General features: G+C 49.1%; 1 long non-coding RNA gene across 1 annotated transcript; it reads right to left on the minus strand.

Moving 5' to 3' along the window:
• Positions 1-343: 343 nt before the first annotated feature.
• Positions 344-5,536, minus strand: LOC141156486 (uncharacterized). The gene is made up of 4 exons (XR_012247640.1): positions 5,331-5,536; positions 1,530-1,583; positions 1,374-1,395; positions 344-1,051 (listed from the first exon to the last, which is right to left on the minus strand). It is a non-coding gene; the product is annotated as an uncharacterized lncRNA (long non-coding RNA).
• Between the last annotated feature and the right edge of the window lie 5,909 nt (positions 5,537-11,445).

Below are 11,445 nucleotides of genomic sequence, written 5' to 3' on the forward strand. Positions count from 1 at the left end.
TGAAGAGGAAATGAAGCACACCCCTATGACTAAACGAGCAGGTACCATATAATTATATAAAGTGCTTTTTGCAAATGATTAGACCAACGTTTTTAATAACAATAACGTGTTAGTGATGCACATTGCATCACTAACAACACACTGGGGACAGTTTAGATGCTTGAAATGACCTGACAGGTTCCCTTTAATAAACACAGATGTTTGTGGTCCAATGAGCACTCAAACTCCTGCAAAAAAGAGATATTTTATTACATTTATCGATGATTATTCAAGATATCCAGTTGTCTATTTGCTTCACAGCAAAGATGATGTTCTAGAGAAACTTGAAAAATATCTCGCTGAAGTATATGACAAATTTAGAAGAATGGCAAAAAATCAGATAATGGAAGTGAATATACAAGTAATGAGGTACAAAGCGTTTTAAAGAAAAACGGAATCGTATTTCAGACCACTGTACCACACAACCCTGAACAAAATGGTGGAAATGGACACTTTGCCAACAACATATTGGGGTGAAGCAATCATGACATCTTGCTATCTTCAATAATAATAATTGCTAATAATCCATTGTTAAGAAAAATACAGGAAGCTCCTGTTCACTGTGAGTAGCTGGAGCACAGGTTACTTTCACTTTGCAAGCTGACAGACAAGATGCTAAGATCCTTAGCTATAAGAAATACCAGTTGTAAGCTGCGTTATCTTTGTTCCTGAATAAATATATATTCACTGTTTAACAGATGGACAGTACAGAGATTATTTCGCTGCCAGTAGTGAGGTGGCCTGGTACATGTTTTACAAGGTCTTACACAGATTAAGGAAGAGCCGGGAACAGTTCAGAAGATGACTGTGGATACAGATGGGATCTAGAGAAGATCTCACTTATCTCTGTGACGTCTGGAGGGATCAGCGTTCCTGAGTTCAAGGAGCTTTCTTGTCTTCACCTGAAACCTCTCTTGTTCTTTGGGATGTTTTTTTTTCCCCATTTCTCTCTGTGTTTGGTGTTTATGCTGATAATTAGCTGCTAATACCTGATCCTGAGAGCGGGAGGCTCCTGAAGATCACAGAAAGTAAAATCACAGAGCAAAATAACAAGAAAGAAGAAAATAGAAAAATGCTAAAATTTGCACATCTACAATTATACAGCTAAAAAGTGAAGAAAAACAAAAGATTCAAAAAAATAAGAAAAACAATGAAGAAAAAAGACACAAAGTAAAGGGATCAGCAGCGTCCGAACGACCCCAGAAAATGGAATCACAGAGGAAGAAAAAGAGAAGGATGTATAGTAGAACATGGAGAAATGATAAGAATTATAAACCTAAAAAGTAACAAACAAGAAGAAAGCAGATAACAAATGAGTGACAGAAGATTCTCACCTAATGGCTGATCCTGAAGATTCTCCAATGAAGAAAAAGATACAAAGTAAAAATAAAAAAATTAAATGAAATACATGTAAAAAATAAAATAATTATAATTTTGTATATTTTTATTTATTAAGTAAAACCGTAAAAAAGAATTCTGTGTGTGAATACCTTATCCTGAATCTCTGAGGTTCCTGAAGATCAGATAAAATGAACTACCGATTTCTATGGAAGGCACAAAGTGATAGAACAATTATAAAATGAAATTGCAGATCTGCAACACAGAAAATATAAAGAGACAAAGTAAAAATGGAAAATTGGGAGCTTGAACCTTATCCTGTATGACGGAAACTGCAGAAGATCACAGGAGATAAAATTACAGATCTAAAAGCATAAAAACCCAAGAAGAAAAACCAGGTAATGGCGCGCTTATAGCAACCGAGCGGCGGGCGTTTACTGGCCTGTCTGGTCAGACCGACCACAGAATGATCGCTAATGTGGGTGTAGGCTGTCACTGTTCTCGCCAGCACATTCCCTGTTTATGCAGGAATATGTGCTGCCGAGACCAATGATTCTGCTCATCCGTCAGTGCATTGGCAGCCGGCTGACTCGGCAGTCAGCGCTCCTAGGATCACTCACTGCTGTGTAATTGCACCTTCAGTGATGAATAAACGATCGATGGAGTCGAGGATGAGGAGCTGGAGTGGCACAGCCTTTTACTTTCCACATAAGTTACTACAGACAATAATACCATCAATAATAATAATAAAACCTCACATTTCGTTGTTTTCTCCAGGATGGTGGGAAGAATCTGGCAGTAAATTTGTGGATTTTTGCTGCACAAGTCCCAGATAGCACAGTCGTGTTGGGTCACAGTTGCGCACAGTTGTCGTCACAGTTGCGCACAGTTGTCGTCACAGTTGCGGTCAGCTGTCGTCACAGTTGCGGTCAGCTGTCGTCACAGTTGCGGTCAGATGTCATCACAGTCTCATTACATAATCACTTACGAGCCCAAATCAGAAGATTTATTAACACAGGGAAGAAGCCTCCTGATATCAGCACAATCCCTGAGACGCCATCTTCATGCCTGCAGACGTCATTCCTCCTTATCTACCAACAACGGCATGGACAGAATATATGGCAGCTCCGTTCCTGCGAGCACTGGTGACTTAGGGCACTGAATACTGGTCTTGATAAAGCAGCTTCCATTATACAAGTCTGATGACTGGGTCATTCGGTGTATACTGGTCTGTGGTTGGGTCATTCGGTGTATACTGGTCTGTGGTTGAGATGTGTAGTGTATACTGGGCTGTGGTTGGGTCATGCGGTGTATACTGGTCTGTGGTTGGGTCGTGCAGTGTATATTGGTCTGTGGTTGGGTCGTGCGGTGTATACTGGTCTGTGGTTGGGTCGTGCAGTGTATACCGGTCCGTGATTGAGTCGTGCAGTGTATACCGGTCCGTGGTTGGGTCGTGCGGTGTATACCGGTCCGTGGTTGGGTCGTGCAGTATATACCGGTCCGTGGTTGGGTCGTGCGGTGTATACCGGTCCGTGGTTGGGTCGCGTGGTGTATACCGGTCCGTGGTTGGGTCGTGCGATGTATACCGGTCTGTGGTTGGGTTGTGCGGTGTATACCGGTCCATGGTTGGGTCGTGCAGTGTATATTGGTCTGTGGTTGGGTCGAGCGGTGTATACTGGTCTGAGGTTGAGTCGTGCAGGGTATACCGGTCCGTGGTTGGGTCGTGCAGTGTATATTGGTCCGTGGTTGGGTCGTGCGGGGTATACCGGTCCGTGGTTGGGTCGTGCGTGGTATACCGGTCTGTGGTTGGGTCGTGCAGTATATATTGGTCTGTGGTTGGGTCGTGCAGTGTATACTGGTCCGTGGTTGGGTCGTACGGGGTATACAGCAGGTGGTTGGCTCGTGCGGTGTATATTGGTCTGTGGTTGGGTCGTGCGGGGTATACTGGTCTGAGGTTGAGTCATGCAGTGTATACCGGTCCATGGTTGGGTCGTGCGGTGTATACTGGTCCGTGGTTGGGTCGTGCAGTGTATACCGGTCCGTGGTTGGGTCGTGCGGTGTATACTGGTCTGTGGTTGGGTCCTGCAGTGTATATTGGTCTGTGGTTGGGTCGTGCGGTGTATACTGGTCTGTGGTTGGGTCGTGCAGTGTATACTGGTCCGTGGTTGGGTCGTGCAGTGTATACCGGTCCGTGGTTGGGTCGTGCGGTGTATACCGGTCCGTGGTTGGGTCGTGCAGTATATACCGGTCCGTGGTTGGGTCGTGCGGTGTATACCTGTCCGTGGTTGGGTCGTGTGGTGTATAACGGTCCGTGGTTGGGTCGTGCGGTGTATACCGGTCTGTGGTTGGGTTGTGCGGTGTATACCGGTCCATGGTTGGGTCGTGCAGTGTATATTGGTCTGTGGTTGGGTCGAGCGGTGTATACTGGTCTGAGGTTGAGTCGTGCAGGGTATACCGGTCCGTGGTTGGGTCGTGCGGTGTATATTGGTCCGTGGTTGGGTCGTGCGGGGTATACTGGTCCGTGGTTGGGTCGTGCGTGGTATACCGGTCCGTGGTTGGGTCGTGCAGTGTATATTGGTCTGTGGTTGGGTCGTGCAGTGTATATTGGTCCGTGGTTGGGTCGTGCGGGGTATACCGGTCCGTGGTTGGGTCGTGCGTGGTATACCGGTCTGTGGTTGGGTCGTGCAGTATATATTGGTCTGTGGTTGGGTCGTGCAGTGTATACTGGTCCGTGGTTGGGTCGTACGGGGTATACAGCAGGTGGTTGGCTCGTGCGGTGTATATTGGTCTGTGGTTGGGTCGTGCGGGGTATACTGGTCTGAGGTTGAGTCATGCAGTGTATACCGGTCCATGGTTGGGTCGTGCGGTGTATACTGGTCCGTGGTTGGGTCGTGCAGTGTATACCGGTCCGTGGTTGGGTCGTGCGGTGTATACTGGTCTGTGGTTGGGTCCTGCAGTGTATATTGGTCTGTGGTTGGGTCGTGCGGTGTATACTGGTCTGTGGTTGGGTCGTGCAGTGTATACCGGTCTGTGGTTGGGTCGTGCAGTGTATACCGGTCCGTGGTTGGGTCGTGCGGTGTATACCGGTCCGTGGTTGGGTCGTGCAGTATATACCGGTCCGTGGTTGGGTCGTGCGGTGTATACCTGTCCGTGGTTGGGTCGTGTGGTGTATAACGGTCCGTGGTTGGGTCGTGCGGTGTATACCGGTCTGTGGTTGGGTTGTGCGGTGTATACCGGTCCATGGTTGGGTCGTGCGGTGTATATTGGTCCGTGGTTGGGTCGTGCGGGGTATACTGGTCCGTGGTTGGGTCGTGCGTGGTATACCGGTCCGTGGTTGGGTCGTGCAGTGTATATTGGTCTGTGGTTGGGTCGTGCAGTGTATACTGGTCCGTGGTTGGGTCGTGCGGGGTATACCGTCCGTGGTTGGGTCGTGCGGTGTATATTGGTCTGTGGTTGGGTCGTGCGGGGTATACTGGTCTGAGGTTGAGTCATGCAGTGTATACCGGTCCATGGTTGGGTTGTGCGGTGTATACTGGTCCGTGGTTGGGTCGTGCAGTGTATACCGGTCCGTGGTTGGGTCGTGCGGTGTATACCGGTCCGTGGCTGGGTCGTGCAGTGTATACTAGTGCGTGGTTGGGTCGTGCAGTATATACCGGTCCGTGGTTGGGTCGTGCAGTATATACCGGTCCGTGGTTGGGTCGTGCGGTGTATACCGGTCCGTGGCTGGGTCGTGCAGTGTATACTAGTCCGTGGTTGGGTCGTGCAGTGTATACCGGTCCGTGGTTGGGTCGTGCGGTGTATACCGGTCCGTGGCTGGGTCGTGCAGTGTATACTAGTGCGTGGTTGGGTCGTGCAGTATATACCGGTCCGTGGTTGGGTCGTGCAGTATATACCGGTCCGTGGTTGGGTCGTGCGGTGTATACTGGTCATATATTACAGTGATCCGGCTTTACCCTTTGTTCTTCCATAGGGATGTTTCCTGTTTCTCCAGATTTGGGTTTTGCACCGGACACCTCCTCCTCCGCAGCCACTCAGTGGTTAATGGTGGATCATTACACCTGCTTGCTCATAAAGAGCCTAATCCTATAATCCCGCCACCTACACTGGTATTACTAGCGCGGCCTCACCCACAACACGAGCAGAGAAACCAAGGGAGCCTTCATGGACTCGTCCGCGGCTGACACTGAATTGTCAGTTTCCTGTTGTGACAGGTCCCCGACTGCACAAGGCATTAGTGATAAAGCCGGATCTTCAGCTCCGCCGAGACATGATGGGGGTTCTACTCCTCGTCCTGGCCATAGAAGAGCACAATGATGGGAGTACTGGGATCCAGGGCCCCTTTTTCTATGGACACCGTTGCAGGACATTGGGGGACGTGTACCTGTCCCATTACTCTTTATGGCAAAACCATTATGGCGCCATTAACCCTATCACTGCCACCTGCAAAACGAGATCTGGAAACCCTCGCTGAGCGATTCCTTGACCTGCTGATAGAATATAATGGGGAGCGTGCTGCCCTACGTATCCAGTCATTATGAGGGACAGGATGCCACCATCACTCCGGGGGCCGCGGCCCCTCATCTGCCAGTGCGAGAATCAATGTAATATTAGGGGCCAGTACAGAGGTTACACCGGGGGCAGGAATGTCGCACGTCACATCTGTCAGATGAGATACATGGAGGTGGTACGTTATAACCACGTGATACAATGATGGCTGTCACTCTGCTACATCGGGTTTCTTCAGGTTTGCCCTCAATCATGTGTGAACCGCAGTAATCATCTCTCTGTTATGGCCCTTGTGCTCTGCACCATCATGGGGGATGGATGGATGGGGTTGTGGTCCGGGCTCTGTGTGGACAGATAAGGGTCTTCTCCAAACTGTTCCCATAAAGCTGAAGCTACAATTGTCCACAAGGTCTTGTGATGAAGATTTCCCATCACTGGAGCTGAGGGTCCGCGGCCACCCCCTGATAACAGCCCATAGCAGTATCCTCCACCATCTGGACACAATGCAGTCAGGGGGTAACGTCCTCCGGGAATCATCAGCCTCCTCCATCAGACGCAGAGAGAGACGTGCGATCCGTCACTGCACAGAACACGTCTCCTCCAGAGTCCAGTGCTGGCGACTTTACACCACTCCATCCGACGCTCGGCATTGTGCTTGGTGATGTACGGCTGCAGCAGGTGCTCTGCCATGAAGCTCCCGGCGGGGCGCAGTGTTTATACCAGAGGAGGTCTGGACTCTGCAGTTATGAGGTCAGCAGAGCGGGGGTGACATTTCTGCTCCTCAGCACTCGGCCCCCCGCTCAGTTATGGGGTCTCCACTTCGTGGCTGAGTTGCTGCGGTTCCTTCCACTCCTCTATTATATCACTCACAGGTGATGGGGGAGATCCAGGAGGACAAATGTCATGGACGGACTTGTTACCCCTGGGCGATGGGGCTAAAGAAGGAACAAAAATGATATAATTATGAAGTGCATCCATGAACTGTTCCCCATATGCTGTACATGGTCCTGTATTTGGGGTGCAGTCTACATATACTATATACAGTATATCCCCATCCTGGTATATATGTCCCTCATCCAGGTATATACAGTATATCACAAAAGTAAGTACACCCCTGACAGTTCTGTAAATACTGTATTATATCTTTTCATGGGACAACACTATAGATCTGACACTGGATACAATGTAACGTAATCCGTGTGCAGCCTGTGTGACAGTAACACACAGCCATTCATGTCTAAACCGCTGGCTACAAAAGTAAGTACACCCCTGAGTGAAAATGGCCAAATTGCGGCCAAAGTGTCAGTATTTTGTGTGGCTGCCATTATTTTCTTCACTCCCTTGGGCATGGAGGTCACTAGAGCGTCACCGGTGGCCGCTGGAATCCTCGTCCCTCCTCCATGACGACATCACGAGCTGGTGGATGTTGCAGACCTTGAGCTTCTCCACCTTCCGGTTAAGGAGGCCCCATCCGGTTGAGGATGTCTGGAGACTTGCATGGCCAGTCCAGCACCTTTACCCGCAGTTTCTTTAAAAGGCAGTGGTGGTCTTGGAGGAGTTTAGGGTCGTTATCATGTCTGAATTCTGCCCTGCTGCCTGGTTTCCGGAGGGAGGGGATCGTGCTCTGCTTCAGTATGTCACAGTAAATGATGGCATTTATGGTCCCCACAGCCGGCAGCACTCATGCAGCCCCAAACCATGACACTCCCCCACCATGCCTGACTGTAGGCAGAACACACTTGTCTTTGTACTCCTCACCTGGTGGCCGCCACACACGCTTGACACCATCTGAATCAAATAAGTTTATCTTGGTCTCATCAGACCACAAGACGAGGTTTCAGTAATCCATGCCCTTAGACTGCTTGTCTTCAGAACATCTTGCAGGTTTTCTAGTGGGATGACAGACGCTGTTCTTTAATGTATAGGAAAAAATGCTACCTACCTTCCCTCCGCTCCACCGCGGCGCAGCGTCTTCTTCCGCTCAGGTGCTGTATTTGGGGTGTAGTCTCATTATAGTGCGCACGGTGCTGTATTTGGGGTGCAGTCTACTTATAGTGTACACGGTGCTGTATTTGGGGTGCAGTCTCCTTATAGTGTACACGGTGCTGTATTTGGGGTGCAGTCTCATTATAGTGCGCACGGTGCTGTATTTGGGGTGCAGTCTCCTTATAGTGTACACGGTGCTGTATTTGGGGTGCAGTCTCCTTATAGTGTACACGGTGCTGTATTTGGGGTGCAGTCTCATTATAGTGCGCACGGTGCTGTATTTGGGGTGCAGTCTCCTTATAGTGTACACGGTGCTGTATTTGGGGTGCAGTCTCCTTATGGTGTACACGGTGCTGTATTTGGGGTGCAGTCTCCTTATAGTGCACACGGTGCTGTATTTGGGGTGCAGTCTCCTTATAGTGCACACGGTGCTGTATTTGGGGTGTAGTCTCATTATAGTGCGCACGGTGCTGTATTTTGGGTGCAGTCTCCTTATAGTGTACACGGTGCTGTATTTGGGGTGCAGTCTCCTTATAGTGCATTGTCCTGTATTTGGGGTGCAGTCTCATTATAGTGCACACGGTGCTGTATTTTGGGTGCAGTCTCCTTATAGTGCACACAGTGCTGTATTTGGGGTGCAGTCTCCTTATAGTGCACACGGTGCTGTATTTAGGGTGTATTCCCCTTATAGTGCACACGGTGCAGTATTTGGGGTGAAGTCTCATTATAGTGTACACGGTCCTGTATTTGGGGTGCAGTCTCCTTATAGTGCACACGGTGCTGTATTTGGGGTGCAGTCTCCTTATAGTGCACACGGTGCTGTATTTGGGGTGCAGTCTCCTTATAGTGCACACGGTGCTGTATTTGGGGTGTAGCCTCATTATAGTGCGCACGGTGCTGTATTTTGGGTGCAGTCTCCTTATAGTGAACACGGTGCAGTATTTGGGGTGCATTCTCCTTATAGTGCACACGGTGCTGTATTTGGGGTGCAGTCTCCTTATAGTGCATTGTCCTGTATTTGGGGTGCAGTCTCATTATAGTGCACACGGTGCTGTATTTTGGGTGCAGTCTCCTTATAGTGTACACGGTGCTGTATTTGGGGTGTATTCCCCTTATAGTGCACACAGTGCTGTATTTGGGGTGCAGTCTCCTTATAGTGCACAGGGTGCTGTATTTGGGGAGTAGTCTCATTATAGTGCGCACGGTGCTGTATTTTGGGTGCAGTCTCCTTATAGTGTACACGGTCCTGTATTTGGGGTGCAGTCTCCTTATAGTGCACACGGTGCTGTATTTGGGGTGCAGTCTCCTTATAGTGCACACGGTGCTGTAATTGGGGTGCAGTCTCATTATAGTGCATTGTCCTGTATTTGGGGTGCAGTCTCATTATAGTGCACACGGTGCTGTATTTGGGGTGCAGTCTCCTTATAGTGCACAAGGTGCTGTATTTGGGGTGTAGTCTCATTATAGTGCGCACGGTGCTGTATTTTGGGTGCAGTCTCCTTATAGTGTACATGGTGCTGTATTTGGGGTGTAGTCCCCTTATAGTGCACACGGTGCTGTATTTGGGGTGCAGTCTCCTTATAGTGCATTGTCCTGTATTTGGGGTGCAGTCTCATTATAGTGCACACGGTGCTGTATTTGGGGTGCAGTCTCCTTATAGTGCACACGGTGCTGTAATTGGGGTGCAGTCTCATTATAGTGCATTGTCCTGTATTTGGGGTGCAGTCTCATTATAGTGCACACGGTGCTGTATTTGGGGTGCAGTCTCCTTATAGTGCACAGGGTGCTGTATTTGGGGAGTAGTCTCATTATAGTGCGCACGGTGCTGTATTTTGGGTGCAGTCTCCTTATAGTGTACACGGTCCTGTATTTGGGGTGCAGTCTCCTTATAGTGCACACGGTGCTGTATTTGGGGTGCAGTCTCCTTATAGTGCACACGGTGCTGTAATTGGGGTGCAGTCTCATTATAGTGCATTGTCCTGTATTTGGGGTGCAGTCTCATTATAGTGCACACGGTGCTGTATTTGGGGTGCAGTCTCCTTATAGTGCACAAGGTGCTGTATTTGGGGTGTAGTCTCATTATAGTGCGCACGGTGCTGTATTTTGGGTGCAGTCTCCTTATAGTGTACATGGTGCTGTATTTGGGGTGTAGTCCCCTTATAGTGCACACGGTGCTGTATTTGGGGTGCAGTCTCCTTATAGTGCATTGTCCTGTATTTGGGGTGCAGTCTCATTATAGTGCACACGGTGCTGTATTTGGGGTGCAGTCTCCTTATAGTGCACAAGGTGCTGTATTTGGGGTGTAGTCTCATTATAGTGCGCACGGTGCTGTATTTGGGGTGCAGTCTCCTTATAGTGTACATGGTGCTGTATTTGGGGTGCAGTCCCCTTATAGTGCACACGGTGCTGTATTTGGGGTGCAGTCTCCTTATAGTGCATTGTCCTGTATTTGGGGTGCAGTCTCATTATAGTGCACGCGGTGCTGTATTTGGGGTGCAGTCTCCTTATAGTGCACACGGTGCTGTATTTGGGGTGCAGTCTCCTTATAGTGCAAACGGTGCTGTATTTTGGGTGCAGTCTCCTTATAGTGTACATGGTGCTGTATTTGGGGTGTATTCCCCTTATAGTGCACACGGTGCTGTATTTGGGGTGCAGTCTCCTTATAGTGCATTGTCCTGTATTTGGGGTGCAGTCTCATTATAGTGCACACGGTGCTGTATTTGGGGTGAAGTCTCATTATAGTGCACACGGTGCTGTATTTGGGGTGCAGCCTCCTTATAGTGTACACGGTCCTGTATTTGGGGTGCAGTCTCCTTATAGTGCACATGGTGCTGTATTTGGGGTGCAGCCTCCTTATAGTGTACACGGTCCTGTATTTGGGGTGCAGTCTCCTTATAGTGCACATGGTGCTGTATTTGGGGTGCAGTCTCCTTATAGTGCAAACGGTGCTGTATTTTGGGTGCAGTCTCCTTATAGTGTACACGGTGCTGTATTTGGGGTGTATTCCCCTTATAGTGCACACGGTGCTGTATTTGGGGTGCAGTCTCCTTATAGTGCACACGGTGCTGTATTTGGGGTGCAGCCTCCATATAGTGTACACGGTCCTGTATTTGGGGTGCAGTCTCCTTATAGTGCACACGGTGCTGTATTTGGGGTGCAGTCTCCTTATAGTGCTCACGGTGATGTATTTGGGGTGCAGTCTCCTTATAGTGCACGCGGTGCTGTATTTGGGGTGCAGTCCCCTTATAGTGCACACAGTTCTGTATTTGGGGTGTAGTCTCCTTATAGTGGACACGGTGGTGTATTTGGGGTGCAGTCTCCTTATAGTCTACACGGTGCTGTATTTGGGGTGCAGTCTCCTTATAGTGCGCACGGTGATGTATTTGGGGTGCAGTCTCCTTATAGTGCACACGGTGCTCTATTTGGGGTGCAGTCTCCTTATAGTGCACACGTGCTGTATTTGGGGTGCAGTCTCCATATAGTGCACACGGTCCTGTATTTGGGGTGCAGTCTCCTTATAGTGCACACTGTCCTGGATTTTGGGTTCAGTCTCCTTATAGTGCACACGGTGTTGTA

Source organism: Phyllobates terribilis, unplaced genomic scaffold, assembly GCF_046119375.1.
Source record: "Phyllobates terribilis strain yellow unplaced genomic scaffold, ASM4611937v1 Scaffold_8__6_contigs__length_399053987, whole genome shotgun sequence".
NCBI classification, from domain to species: Eukaryota; Metazoa; Chordata; class Amphibia; order Anura; family Dendrobatidae; genus Phyllobates; species Phyllobates terribilis.